This window comes from Rhinolophus sinicus, chromosome 8 (genome assembly GCF_057876585.1).
Source record: "Rhinolophus sinicus isolate RSI-liver-muscle chromosome 8, RSI-T2T, whole genome shotgun sequence".
NCBI lineage: Eukaryota > Metazoa > Chordata > Mammalia > Chiroptera > Rhinolophidae > Rhinolophus > Rhinolophus sinicus.
Window position 1 is genome coordinate 76,567,780 of NC_142508.1, and position 15,505 is coordinate 76,583,284.

A 15,505-nucleotide genomic window follows, 5' to 3' on the forward strand; every position below is an offset into this window, starting at 1 on the left:
CCCGGAAGTCTACTCAGAGGTCGTGGAAATTCAGGCAAAGCCGGAGCCACAGTTGAACCTGCCTCGTCTGCTAGTCATTTCTTGGTGTGGGGCCAAACCATTTGCAAGTGAGCAGCAGCGCTTCCCCCACTTTCCGCAACTTCAAGAATCTGAGAACTTGCAATTCCTAAGAGTGTGCCGCTACCTAGGGTGTTTTCTTTTGTGGTTCCTAAATGTATCAGTTGCACTTTCCACTTGCAAATTCATCTCCCCTCATGCTCTTCGATTTTTCAGTGTTTAAATTGGTCTTCGGATCTGCAGTGTATTCCAGGATCAAATGGAATCCTGCGTTTAGATCCAGTCCCTTTGCTCCCTCCCTCTTGTCCTTAGTTGAAAAGAGGGCTCCATGGTTCTGTTTCAATCAATTCCTGCAGATTTTCCATCCACAGCCGTAGATGTCCGGGCTGCACCTGCCAAGGAGCCATTATCTAATCTTTCTGGGAAGTTTACACTCTCTCTAGTAAACCTCTTCATGTTTACCCAGAATAGTGTTTTATGGTACAAGAGCTACTTTGCCTCTGAGTGTTAAAGCCACTTTGCACCTGGCAGAAAGAAGCGACTTTAGAAAGGAAGAGCTTGAGGGGTTCACTGAAGGCCTTTCACGTGACCTTCCTTGATTAAACCTCAGAATTCTCTGCTCCCACCAAGCTTGAACAGTCATTTCTCAGAACACCACGTGGTTTGGGTTCTGAACATGAAGACCCTTCGGCTCTGATTTCATTGCAGGCTGACAAAGACCGGGCCTTCCTACAAAGGTGCCACGTGCGCCACAGAGCCCAGGCACCGAACCGCAGCGGGAAGGGGTCCTTATGCCGATGCAGAACCGCATCGCAATATTTGACGGGTTGGGTTTTAGTACAGACCTCAGGGAATCAGAGACAAGAGTGCGTGTTGTTCGAAGAACTGGTTTGGGCTCTAAGGGTAAGGTTGCCATTTGCATCTCAGCATAGACACTCTTTTCATAAATAACCCTGTGAGCAACTTCCCCAGGGCTGGGTGTGCAGAGAAGAGGGGAGCTCTTTGATGGCTATTAAAATTCCCAATCTCAGAAGCTTGCAGAAAGAAAGCGCATGGACGTTTTTCCTTATCTGGGCATATCATTAGTCCTAATTGTCAGTAGGGCAGGGGGTGCAGGGGGAGGTGGAATCTGCAATTAAGAAGGAACAAAAAGACTCTAAGGCAGTAGCCCTCAAATCTACTAAGGAGCCTTAGTAGAATCTACTAAGGAGCTTTACATAATCGCCCAGAGACAGCAGACCATTGATCGCAAAATCTCCAAATTTGCTACAGGGACAGAGCACCTGTATTTTCAGAACTCCCCAGCTAAGCTCACCATGCCATGAGAACCTGTACTGGATGGGTTCTTGATGGACGCTGTCCGTCCTGACTATCTGAGCTGCGCCCAGGTGTGACATTCAGGCGTGACAGAAGCAGGCTTTCCTCAGGCTGACCTAAGAGAGAAGGAACGACCTTGATGGTTTATGGTGGCAGTTAGTGCTCTTTGACCTGGTGGCCACAGAAACTGGGGCTCAAGTAGAAGAATGTGGAGAAAGTGTGAGGTCCCAGGGGAGGGGATGTCTTGGGGGGAACATCCACACAATTAAGACCTGTAAATCACTGGGGTCTGCAAGGGAGAGATGACTAAGCAATTTCGATGTCCTAAAGCATCCATTGTAAAATGTGTGCACCCCACCCCCCAAAACTCAGAGGGTAAAAGTGAAAGTGCTTGCAGTTGAAGCTTGTCAGGACCCCTCTGTCGCGCTTGTCTGTGTGCTGCTCTGAAGCCTACAACGGAGGGCGGGAGGGAGCGCGGGGAGAAAAATTATTCTGTGCCGTCCGCTCACAACTTGCTGAGTGCTTCATAGAGAGACCAAATCAAAGTAAATGTTTAAAGAGCATTATTTAATAGTGGATGAAGTCTATATTTATAATAATGGTGTTCTTCCTTTTGCTGAGTGACTGTAATAAGAAAAGACAGGAGGTTACTTTTTAAACATAGTTGGCATTACAAAATTAGCAGAAAGGGTGATTTCACCCTATTCAATTTGCAAAATAGGATTTGGAAAAGCGTTCGGTATTTTCATCAAACACACACTCTGGCTGGAGACTCTCCCAGCGCAGAGATAGGGTGAGTGGCCTAGATGGTGGGAGTTCGAAAGCCATTTAGCGATGGGATTGGAAATGTCCATCTTTTCATGCCACAAAATAATGACCCCTCCACCATGTAATTGAATTGTGTTTCTGTCTCCTTATCTTCTCTTAACCCTCTAATCCGTCCATTCACCTTCCTTCTAGAATCTCTTCAACTCCCCAGTCTTGTCTCTGCAAAACAAAAGGAAAAAAATGTGATCATAAAATAGGCATTTGGTTCAAGGCCTTAAAAACAAAATGCATGCCTTAAAAAAAAAAAGTGAAAGGCTTGAGAAGTACTGTGTTCCCATTTCCTCCTCACTCGGCACCACCCAGGGGTTTCCTTCAGGCCTCCACAGTGCTTAGTTTTTCCAGAGTCCTAACATCTCTAAGGATAATGCATCCTTAGCTGGAGGCGAGGATTCAGAATGACCTGGGGACTCCAGGGACCCTTATCTCACTCTCAGGGCCCTCAGGGATTCCTTAAGGCTGAAAATCCATTGCCTATCCACTCCGGCTTCCTACCCTATGGCATTGCGTTACCTGCAGTAGAGGCCCTGAGGGTAATTCCTTTTGCTTCCCCTTAATTTGAGAAGAAGAAAAAAAATAAATAAAATCAACAGTATTGTTTTAAGTAAATCCTTTTAAAAAAATAAAACCTATTTGAAAGGTGGTAATAAATCTAAGTTCCCAAACTGAATTCTTTGCACAAGCCCTGGAATTCTAAACCTCCTTGTGGCTGGAATCTGGGGCAATTACACCTAAGGGCCAGACCTGCGGGAATGCCCCAAATTACTTTCTGGAGGGGGTAGCCAGGGTGGGTTCCCATTATTTTAAAGGCAAGACTTCAAACCAAATGTTTCTCTCTTTATTGATCTGCTTTCATCTCCTTTCATTGCATTTCCTGTTTGGCTTTTTCCTCTTCTTTTTTTTTTTTTCCACCCTGGTGGTGAACACCCTCAAATTGGTGATTGAAGACCTTGAAGGTGCTGTTTACAAAGGCTGTTAATGCCCCCCGTCCTCATTTCCTGTTTTACTGCCAACAAGCCTGACACAAAGCCCTCCTTAGTAGACACTAAAATATTGGAGAGGCCCCACTGAGTTTCTCAGTTTGCAGATAGCAGAGGGCTGAGGACGAAAGGCGCCTGCTTTCCTGCGGCTGGCAGGAAAGACTTCCTTTTGTAACTATTTGAAGAGATATTTTGGAATCACTGAGTGATTCCAGAGGCTATTGACCTGGAATCGACTCATCTCTAGAGGACTTAGGGATGGGGCTTTAGGGGACAGAGAGCCCCTGGAATCATATGCAAATATTACATGATGTGTGCACAGGTGCATTCTTCCACGGAGAGACTCTCTGATCCAAAAAAGCCCAAGAATCACTGCTAGTCCACCTCCCTTTCACTTTGACAGTTATGAAAACAGGTAGAAATCAGTTGAAATTGTTTTCCCCAGTTTGTAGTATAATGCATTTTTGTCATGCTTATCATTTATTTATTTTGGTATCCTAAATTGACCCAAATTGCATAATTTCCTCTATTAGGGCCTCGACTTTCTTGCCTCTAAAATAATGAGGTGGCATTTGATCAGAACTGTGCAACTCTTGAGAAAGGAAGGATAAGACGAGGGCCAGGCCGTCAGACTCTAGCATCAGCCAGACCTGGGAGCAAACCCCGCTCAGTCACAGGTGAGCCCTGAAGTCTTTGCTAAGTTCCTTAACTTTTTAAGGCCTGTATTTCTTCATTACGATAATACAGAAAATAATAGTTCCTACCTCCTTAGGTTCTCCTAAGAATTAAATGAAACAATGTGTATGACTGCGTAACACATCATACTCAGTAAATGTAAACTACTTTCTAAGTGACTGCCGTTGCGTCATGGTGGACAAAATGGACAATATACACACACGTGACATGCTTCCAGGGACACACCCAGATTCTGGGGGGGGGGGAACATCAAAAGAAAAAGAATTTCAGGAAAAGAAATTGAATAATGCTCAGAAACACCTCACTTGTTCAAGTTTTACCAGAAATACCAGGTCCTTCCGAGTGCAGTGTAGCTATGCTGGCCTTGACTGTGGGCCGTTCCAGCTGTGGCCGCGTCTTCATGCCGTCCCTCCCCACTGAACCAAGCAGGAGACAGAGGCGCTCTGCGAAAGTGACATTATAAATAAACAACCATGATTCTGCTGCAGTTGAGAGTTTTGGAAGGTAAACATTTGGCGTATTAGTATCAGGACTCATGAACTTCTCCGTGCAGTGTCGTACAGTAGGATAAGCAAGAGTGATTCTCGTCATCGTCGTTATCATCATGTCAACTGCCTGTCGCCACATCATCTGAGAATCACTGTACAATATTATCTTTGCGATCCGCTTTCATTTCTAGCAGCCTATCTCTTTCCTAACATTTCAGAACCTGCTTGTATTACGTAATTCAAAATAGTTACATCGGATTTTTAAAATTAAGGAAAAACAATGAAATATTAATTAATGTCACCACTCACCTAACTTCAGCACTAGATTAGCAATGCATGGATGCTCTCCGCGTCTAAATGTTGGCTGATTAGTCCCATGTCTCCTTTCATCTCTAATCTGTTCGGTCTTGGATGCTTTGAAGCAAAGGGTCCCCGAACACTGGAGAGTCGTCTGTGAGTGTTTCTCCTCAGCATCATGTCCCGAAGTTCATCCGTGTTGATGTGTAGCTATTGAAAATATAATTTCCACATTTCTGTGGGAGCTATCCATCCTTCTATCTCCGTTCTCCTATCTGTAGTTATTTGGGTTTCTTTGGATGTTTGTTTTGTTTTGCTTATGCTGAAACAAACTTTGCTGCTCTCTATTATCTTGGTAATGTCTTGTGAGATCTGTTCTAGGTTGTGCGTCTAGGAATAAAAATGATTCTTTAGATATGTGCTTTTTTTAACTTTACTAAATAATAAATGCAAAATTGTTTTCCCAAAGTGGTTGAATTAACTTACATTTCACCAGAAGTGTGTAATACTTTATATAATCAGCAAAATGTAAAACAATCAGACATTTAAAATTTTTGCCAATGCAATAGGTGTAAAATAATATCCCTGTGGCTTCAATTTGCAATTTCCTGGTTTCTAACTGATCATCAGCATCTTTTCCTATGTTTATTGGCAACTCCTAATTCCTGTTTTGAAAAGTCTGGTCAAGAATTCCGCTTCTTTTTCTGTTGGGTTGCTTGTCTTTTTTTCTCATTGGTTTGTAAGAACTTCTTATACATTTTGGGCACCATCCTTTTATTTGTTTTTATGTATTGCAAATATCTGCCTCCAGTTTACGATCCATGTCTTCATTCTCTTCATAGAGAGAGTCTCTTGATGAACAGAATTTATCAATCTCTTCCTTTAAGATTTATGCTTTACTTTAAAAATTTGTTTGTTTGTTTTTTTAAAAAAAACCTGTCCTTATTCCAAAGCACCAAACAATTCTTTTTTTTTTTTAATTATTTATATTTTCAGTTACAGTTGACATTCAATATTATTTTACTTATCCAAAATTTTCGTGATGGTGTCTTTCATATACAGTCTTAATCCACCTGGGGTTGATTTTTATGTAGGGAGTAAAGGAGTGGCCCAATTTCATATTTTTTGCAAATGGATAAATTCACTAACCTGTAGTACTTCTGTCATGAGACAAATTTCCTTTCTGGAGTGGGTCTGTCTCTGGATTTGCTCTTTGTTCCATTCGTCTACTTGCCTATCCTTGTTCCAATATCATAGTGTCTTCATTGTTGGAGATTTTTAAGAAGTTGATATCTGGTAGGGTAAGACCCAATTTTTGTTCTTTCTTGACTGTCTTGAGTATTCTATAATAGTTAAATGTCAAATCCAGATCGCATTGGGATTTTGAATGGAGCTACATCAATCTATAGAAAAATCTGGGACAAAAATTTTTTTTGTTGTATTCATGTTTTCTATCCCACTGTGTAGTTAAAAAAAAAGTCTTTCAATTTGATTTGCAAATTTTCTCCATAAGGATCTGACACATCTTCTATTAGATTTATTTGTACGTATTTTATGTTTTATATTGCTAGTGAATTTTTTGTTATACGTTCTGAGTGTTGATGGTGTTTAGAAAGGCTATTCACCTCTGTATACTGATTGTTTTTAAACTGGCAACCTTGCTAAACTGTTTAATTTTTGTCCTTTTTCTATAGATCACTTTGACTTTCCTATGTAGACAAACTACATCATCTGCAAGCAGTAGCATTTTTATTTCCTTGCTCATCTGTAGTTATATTTGTTCTTTTTCATGTCCTACTGCACTTTCTAGACTCTGATGCAATGTGGACTAGAAGAGGCAATAGATAGTGCTGGCTTTTCCTCCGTTGAGATATTAAGTAGAATGCATTTGTCACTTCAGTGTTTAGTAAAATGCCTGCCTGAGGGTTTGTTGTTGCTTTTTTTTATTTTATTTTAATATACTCTTTTTCAGATTAAGAAGTTCTCTTTGTTTTTAGTTTGATGAACACTATTTTAGTGAGTGGACAGTGACACAATTTGAACTCTCTTTTCTGCATCTATTAAGATGATCATGTAATTTCACTCCTTTAATCTCTTGATAATGGTGAATTAATTCCTTGGTTTCCAAATGTTAAATCGAGCTTACATTCCATGTGTAAACCCAACTTGTCATGATGCATTATCTATTTTATGCATGACTGGATTTTGTTTGCTAATATTTTGTTTAGAATATTTGTTTATTTTTTATGAGTGAAGAAACCTTGACTGGTTTTGGAATCATGATTATACTACTCTCATAAAAATATGCTGGAGAGTATTCCCTCTTCTATTCTTGTCTGGGAAGATTTGTATTACTTTGGAATCATTTGTTCTTTAAAATTTGGTAGAACTCACCAGAAAATTATCTAGAACTGGAGTTTTTTGTTTTGGTTTGTTTTTTTGAGGAACTATTTTTAGCTAAGGATTCAGTTTCTTTAATGACTGTAAGACTATTCTAATTTTCTGTTTCTTCTGAGTCAAATTTTTAAGTTGTAGTTTTTCTAAAAATTTGTCCGTATTTTCTATTTTCATGTCTTAGAATAAATCATTACTAATTTTATCATTTTTTCATCTTGGCAGCTCTGTGACTATTCCAATTTTCATTTCTAATATACTATTTATCGGCTCTTTTCCCCCCTTTATTCTTGATAAGCCTTGTCAAAAGTTTGCCAATTTTATTAGTCCTTTAAGAAAACCAGCATTTGGTTTTGTCAGTACTCTATAGTGTACATTTATTTTCCATCTCTTTAATAACTGCTGTTATTTTTATTATTTCCATCCTTCTATTTTTGTATTTATTATTATCAAAGTTGGATGTTTGTTTAATATCAGCTTCTTATTTTCTAATGTAACAATTTCTATCAAAGTCTTGGAGTGGTGCCTTGCCCATCTCTATATAATTAAAGTATTTTTATTGCCTACTAAATGTTAATACATGTTAGATATTGTTGATCAGTTGTTGATTATATGAGAATATGATTATACAAGGCAATCTTGTAGAATTTGTTAGTGCTAGTAATAAGAAAAGAATACATGGCCAATTTTAAAACATGTTTAAGAAGTATCACTTAGTGTGTATTTTTCTAAGTTGAAGTTGCATTCATCTATTTATGGCCATTAGATCAAACTTATTAAATATGCTTTTCAAATATTCAACGCATTTTCTCACCTTTTTTTGGCTGCTTAATATGTCATTTATTAAGAGTGCATTAACAGTTTTCATAATGAAGCTGAATTTTGTTAATTTCTCTGGGAATTCTAGCTTTTGTTTTGTGGTTTTATTTTATTTTATTTTATTTTATTTTATTTTAGGCTACTTTATATATTTTGAAGCCATGTAATTAAATACTTATAATTTTAGAAATTTTCCATATTTGTACTAATTTGACTTTACTTTCATTATTGTAGTTATTGTCTTTATCTCTGAATATTTTTGCCTCAAATTCTATTTTATCTGAAACAAAGACAGTCACATCAACTTTCTTTCTGATTGATTTTTGCTGAGTATATCTTTTTTATCCTTTTACTTTCAAGCTTTCTGTATCCTTACATTTTAGGTATTTAGATCTTCTCTTTAACTTTTATGCTTTTTATTTGCATTATAATTTGACAATGTAGTTTTTGAGCAAACTCTTGTACTTTTGAATTGAAAATTTGTGTCTTTCATAAAAATGGAAAGAATGTTAGCCTTCAAATATTGCCTCTCCCTTAGTTTCTCACTGTGTCTTTCTGGAAACTTGATTAAACATGTGTTGGACCTTCTGTTTCTTTCCTCTTCACACCTTCATTTTCTCTTATTTCCCTGTCTCCACATGCTGTATTCTGGATAATTCCTTCAAATTGAACACCCAGTTTACAATATCTTTGACTATTTAGAATTTACAATTAAAACATCCATTAAGTTTTAACTGCAATTACTATATTGTTTTCAGTATTAGAAATTCTATTTGGTACTTTTTCAAATCAACTTTATTATTTGTATTGTTTCTTGCTCCTAATTCATATTTTAATTTCCTCATATTTTCTAATTATACTAAACACACATTGTTTATATTTTGTATTTTATGACTTCATTCCCACAGGCTTTGTTATTTTTATTCTATTACTTTTTATTTTAATCAGTGCGAATTCCTTTTGTTGCTATGATGCTCAACTCTGAGCATGTATTTCTTGGAATTCTTTTCCTTCAGAGAATATTTGATTTGCTTCTGCCTGTTGTCTGTGGGCTCCATAAACTTGGGCCCAATTTAAAACAAGACCTCAGCTTGAGGGACTTTTGGAAAACAATGAGACAAGTTTCATGATTAAAGATCTTCTTTAGCCATCATAAAAATGGAGCAGTCCAGTCCAATTTCCTTGATGTTTCCTGATGCCACACGTGTATACACAGAGTTGTTCTGTTTTATCCATCCAGGAAAGATGAGGTGCTTTGGTATCCCTTTTTCTTTCATGTCTAGTGCCTTCTGTAGCCATTGAAAAGGCAAAAGCCAGATTGGGTACTGCCTTACCTCTCTAGATCCCTCTTTTCTTTTTGTTTTATTCCTTCCTGGGGATTCTTTACATTTTTAAAGGAAGCAGGTCAGTATTTCATTTAAAAATGTAAGTTTTCCCCAGTTTTTCTTAGCGTAGTTTTTTTTCTTTTTTCAATTTCAGTGTGAGCATTGTGTCTGTGTGTGTGTGTCCTCAAGCATCCACGTGCGTGTGCACAAAGGATAATCCATTCCATCATAATTCTGGAAGCAGGAAACCTTTCAAATGATAATTCTCAAATTTCTTATCTCTTCTGAAAGTATCCCTTGCAAACTATAGTGCAGGATAATTTTTTATTTTATTATTTTATTCGTGAGATTAAATTATTTCCTTATACCTTATTTGATACATGTTCATGTACTCTCATTTGTCAAATAAATTAGGAGAAAAAAATAAACCCTCGGACATCCTGGATAATATATCCAGTTTTTATCTGAGGGCTTCACGTAAGCCAATCTTGCATTCTATAACCTAAGCTTAGCTCTCTAATGCTGAGGGGAAGACATATCTGGTGTGATGCAGGGAAACTTTTAGGTTCTGAAACAGATTATTACTGGCCATTAACAGCCAGAAAAGGCTCCCAAAGTTTAAAAAGTTTATTGATTGGAAACAAGATCAAAATATCCTATTATCGCATCAAATAAACAAAGGGGGTAGGATGATATAGGAATAAAAATTTCCTGCCAATATCTTGAGCCCTTACATTAAGTTCATAGTTGAGGTGAGTAATTTGATGCACTGAAAAATATTAATGAAGAATTAGGAACAGTGAGTACGCAACGAACTGGTATTCTTAAGTAATTTCAAGCTTGGAACAATATTGATGTGCCCTTCTTGGAGACATTATTCCATGCTAGTCCAGATCTTGAACTCCGAAAGCAGACAAGCCTGGGTTTGAATACTTCACTCTGTTGTTTGATCTCTAAGCCTTAGTTTCCTGTTCAGAATACGGAGATAATATTAGCACCTAGTCCATAGGGCTGTTGTGAGAACTGACAATCGTGTATTTGATAAGAATTGACAAGTACTTACTACCACAGTTTATGACACATTGTGAGAGCTCACGAATGAAGTTCTATTATCGCTATGCTTTAGTACTGTTTGTCCAGGATGAGGTGATACAGTCAGCACCTTCAGTCATGTACCAATTGGCCAGGAGCTGGGGTTAACTCTTGTAATCCCATGGTAGTGATTAAGGGGGCCCCAAAAGATGTTGGAAAATTCCCCAAACATCCTTGGAACAAACGTGTTTTCAGTCCATAATACAAAACAACCATGTTAAGAAACATTGTGCTTGAAAGGGAGATGAAGATCGAAGGGAATTGCAAACAAACTCTAGACCACATCCCAGTTTCTAAATAGTAGAAGCCACTCCTGCATTGAGAGGGACAAGGTCATGTCCCATTATTTAATGGAGTTAACATTGAGCTAAGAAAGGGAGTGAATTTCCTTTTTATCTGTTGTTGGGTGGCAAGGATAGTTTGAGGAGCACAACCACATGCATGTTAAGAAATCAGGAGGCCTACGATGTGTTTAATCGTGGTCATGCTAAAAGCACGGCAACATGTCTGTGCAATAGTGCAACTTGATCCAAACTACTTTTGGATCGAGCCTGCGATAAATTGTCCGAGCTGCCCTTTGCATTCACTTAAGCTAATACTGAGTGTCTCATTTCTGCAAAGTAAATCACAGTGGCTTTGGTACTTTATTTTCCATCTTATGTATAAGTAAACTGCAGGATCAATTGGGAGGTAGAATCAATCTGCTATTTATTACCTTGAAATGTGACACCCTATTTTAAGTGCCCTATTCCCTTATGATTTCACTTGAGAACAGTATTATGTCCAAACAATATAGAAACCAGCTTTACAGCTCCTGGGTTTTTTTACTTCAGCCTGGATGGATTTATATTGTATATAACTTTCAGAACCTAAATAAGTTACTTAGTGGATTTTGAAACAAGCATGTAAACGCGGAAGAGTCATTTGGAGTTTGGGAGGGGGGTCTTAAATCTTAGCAGCATGCACTCATGACCAGACCATTTTTTCATTTCAAAAAAAAAAAAAAAAATACGTGCAGGACTCCCATTGACCCACTGATCATGGCTTAACGTTCCAAAGAAAATAAATAAAAATCTCATGTCTAGGGAAAAGAGTTAGGCTTCATGGGGATCCTGTCGTCTTGTCATTAGACTTTGCAAAGAAACCTTGGCCTCTAATTTATGGGTTTCAGAAAGAATGCCTCCTCACACGGCTGGAAGGTTGAAAGGGCAAGAGATCTGATGTATGTCAGGAAGGTTAAACCTAATCTTTGTGACCTGCCTCCTGCCTTTCCTGATGAAAACATAGAGTGTGTGTGTGTGTGTGTGGGGGGGGGGGGCCTGCAAAGACCCTCTCTCTAAAGCACTATCTGTGTTTTAGTCCCTGATCTTAGTCTTATGTCTTGGTTTATTTCAAAATGGTCATTATTTATCTTGGTAGTGACTACCCAAAACGTCTCTAGCAAGTGTGATAAAACATCTTTAAATGCCCCAAACTGAGTTAGATGAAATTGAAGAGAAACTGACACTAATGAAAAGCTGGTGACAACCTTGATCCCCATAAATTTCTATTTTATTAGGGCTTAAACGTAAGGTTAACCAGAAAGAGAAGGGAAGGAAGAGACTAAACTCTTAAAGGTGGTCCAGGAAAGGTCATGACATATCTTCCTAGTTAAGACAGCTGTAGACCCTTCCTTCCTTCCTTCCTTCCTTCCTTCCTTCCTTCCTTCCTTCCTTCCTTCCTTCCTTCCTCCCTCCCTCCCTCCCTCCCTCCCTCCCTCCCTCCCTCATGCCTTCCCTCCCTCTCTCCTTCCTTCCTCTTCTGCAGAGTAGACCGTACACTGTCTGTAGATGTGTACATTCCATTATGTGTATGTTCCTAAACCTTTCATGCTCAATAGTGTCTCATAGAGAATTTATTCAGGGCTTTTGGGAAGACAAACTTAAGAAGCAAAGATGGTTCCTTCCTTTATAAAAGTAAATTCATTAATATTAATCAATACTCTAATAGCTCAGGTCAGCCTTCCCTTATTCTTCAGAAAGCCTGAACTGTACATTCTAAGCTTTTGGCATCACCTCAATGGACCAAGGCCCGTGGGACAAAGCGTACATTCAAAGGGCATCAGTGTCTGTGCTGTGATGGAGCTTAAACCAGGGCACAGTTGTGTCTGTGAGTGTGTGTGTGCATGAAAACGTTCCTCCTTTCCTCTTCCTCCCTTCAGACGCCCCAAAACTTGTCTAAAACAGCTAATGTGTTCTGGGATTTATAGGAAATTTTATTATCTTAAAGATAAAATAAAGTTTTACGTTGTATACAGCTTAGGACAGACTCTGAGAACAAATGTAATTCTCCTAAATTATAAGGAACCATAACTTCTGGGTAAATTCCTATATCATTGCTGTGTAACCTTCAGTCAACCTGGAAATCACAAGGGACTTTTGATTCTAAACAATAAAGTTTGAGAGAGACGTCTATCCAGAGGGACCCAATTCATAGGTTTACTTACAGACAAAAGGGGGTGGGGTAGGGAGGTGGAGAGAACATGAAGACAGGCAGACTATTCATTTCTTATCATATGCAGCCAATGTTAATTAAAACATCATTGCAAATGTATATCAGCAAGGAAACCTCTGCTCGTTCAGGAGGCATGTGCCTATATAATCATAAAGATATCTCGGTTATTTATCTGCTGTTTGGATCTTATCCTTTACCTCAGCAGGCGAGTCCCATTCCACCCCCTCCTGCCCTCACTTTATTACAGGCACTCTGTATATTCCGCCGTAAAGAGGAGGGAAACATATGGGCCCTTGTTTGAACTTCTGTAATGAATCCTTCCAATATACTATTTCCTTCTAAAGTTATTTTTTATTTTATTGCAGTCTGTTTGTGTATTCTCCCCAACGATCGCTTGGGCCACATTCGCATCGGGTAAAATGGTTTTGAAGGGTTCTGGCCTCTGAGGAAATTGCTGATTGACATAGCATGCCAACCATGAAGGGTGCTCTTGTGTCGCTGGGCTCCCTGGCACGCTGGCTGCTTCCTGCACAAAGCGGGGAGTGCTGTGGCTTCCTTCCCAGAGCCCGGGGCTCCTCCCTGTTGTTGTTTGGATTTGTTTTCCTTTCAGTGAAAGATTTGCCATGAGTGGTTCTCACTCTCTATCTTCCCAAACCCTGTGAACTCCTCTCTGGTAAACAAACCAGGGGTTTGAAGCTGAAGGAAGATCCGTGTGCCAGGCGTGGCCCGCAGTTGGTGTTGGGTGGACATGCACAGTTGGAAAACATTTTTAAAAGAATTTGTTAATGTTTAAAAATTAGAAGTTTTCACAGAAAAATCTGGGTATAGAACTAGCTTTTTCCCCCTGGCCATGGAAACCACTTTGTGAAGATTTTCTCTGGAAAAATTAGAAGAACCGGCCAGCTGGGCTCACCTTCCCATGCGACAGCCAGCCCCGTCCTGCCCATTGGAAGGGATTCAGATGCAGGCCCATTGTTTAGGCTGATGACTGCAACCACGGAAGAACATGCCTGGCCCTCTTGTAGCGCTGAATTTGGCACCCCGAGATAATTAGTTCTGGAAACAAGGGATCAAGTAGCTTGTTTTTGATTTGGCAGGAGATTCAGCAATGGGTATCTGAATTTCAGTTTGTTCAATATTTCCTTAGGAAGTGCTTAAGTTTCCCTTTCTCAGGAATGCCTGGCTCTTCTAGAAGAAATTTTATTGTCATAATCATTAGAAATAACGTATTCGTCTTTGCCTCCCTCCAACCCCGGCCGTGGGGCCTAGTTTCATGCGTTACACGTATTCTATGACTTGATGGATGAGTGAATGAGACGCTTGTCAAAAGCTAACAGAATTTACGCCTGATAGGTGGATGAAATGTATTACTTGAGGCTCCATTCTAGAATTCTCTTCCACCTCTTGGTCTAACGATGGTAGCTGGAACTCCTCTCTATCACTCATACCCCTGAAACCCAACAACAGGGGTTAACCAGAGGAGACATGCAAGACATATTTATTGGATAAATTAATTAGTTGATGAAATTTCAATAATGGTAGCTAACTTTCATTGAGCACATCTGAAATGCCAACCACTTATCTTAGTACTTTATGTGAATTAACTCAAAACTGTATTCCTGTTTTACAAGTGAGAAAACCAAGACAAAGATTTTTGTCTGAGCCCGAAGATTATAAAATTTGAAGTTGGCATATGAACCCAGGCAATATGACTCAAGAGTTCACTTGGGTTTTTTGTTTGTTTTGTTTTTTTTTCATTTTGGCTCTTTCATTGAGGTATCATTTTTTTTTTTTTTTTTTTCAGCTGCAATACCACACTGGTTATGCATATTCCTAGGGGAGGCTATGTTTCCTAAAGCTTAGTTTCATTTTTCTCATGCCAATTTAATCTGATAAGTAGAAAATATACACCTACCTAATGTGCTTCAAACTTTAATTTCAAGAGAATTTTAAAGATCCAGTGAACAGTTTGGGCAGCGATCTCATGAACCCAGAGCATCTGGTACTTAGAGAGCAGCTCCCTTTTGATAGATGGGCTCTTGATGTAAGTGGACAATGCTAGCTTCTGTAACAAGTAGACCCAGCCATATACCATGACGCAAATTTAGTAGAAGTTTATTTTTATCTTGTGTGGATCAAGGCAGGCATTCTTAGTTGAAAGAGGCAGCTCGCTTCCATGCAGACATTCAGGGATTCAGGCCGATGGAGTCTCTTTCATCTTCAACCTATTGCTTACAAGGTTATAATAGTTCTGTCCATCCCATCTAGCTAAGAGCAGATAAGAGCACAGAAGAGCCCACAGAGAAGGGTTTTATGGACCAAGCTTGGCAGTGACTCATATGACAGCCTGGCATGTTCCATTGACTAGAATTTCATTATTTGGCCATACCCAAATTCAAGGGAGACTAGGAAATACAGGTTTCCTGTGTAACCAGGAAGAAAAGGAAACAAGGACTTTGGTGGACAGCTAGCCATCTCTTACCTCTCCTGAAGTTACTGTTATTTGTGTTAGGGAGACTTTCTGAGACTGTTTCAGAAATAGCAACATAATGCAGCCAGTCCTCAGACCTTCTGAAAGCATGTGGGCATATTGCAATTTGGAAATTGATCTAAGAGGTATTATTGGAAGACATATTAGTACCAGCAGTATCCACTGGAAGATTGACACTCCAAAACTCTAGGGAATGAGGGGTGTTTTTTTTAGAGGATATTGGATAATTTT

General features: G+C 39.1%; 1 protein-coding gene across 3 annotated transcripts in view; it reads left to right on the forward strand.

The window, feature by feature from the left end:
- The window catches only part of LOC109447697 (uncharacterized), a 121,284-nt gene that overhangs the window by 23,415 nt on the left and 82,364 nt on the right, over positions 1-15,505 (forward strand). For 2 of the 3 annotated variants that reach the window (XR_016022104.1, XR_016022105.1), the window contains exon 2: positions 3,713-3,856. The exons of the other annotated variant lie outside the window; for it this stretch is intronic. The gene's annotated coding sequence lies outside the window, so the exon portion shown is untranslated. The remainder of the gene's footprint in view (positions 1-3,712; positions 3,857-15,505) is intronic. 3 annotated transcript variants of the gene reach the window in all.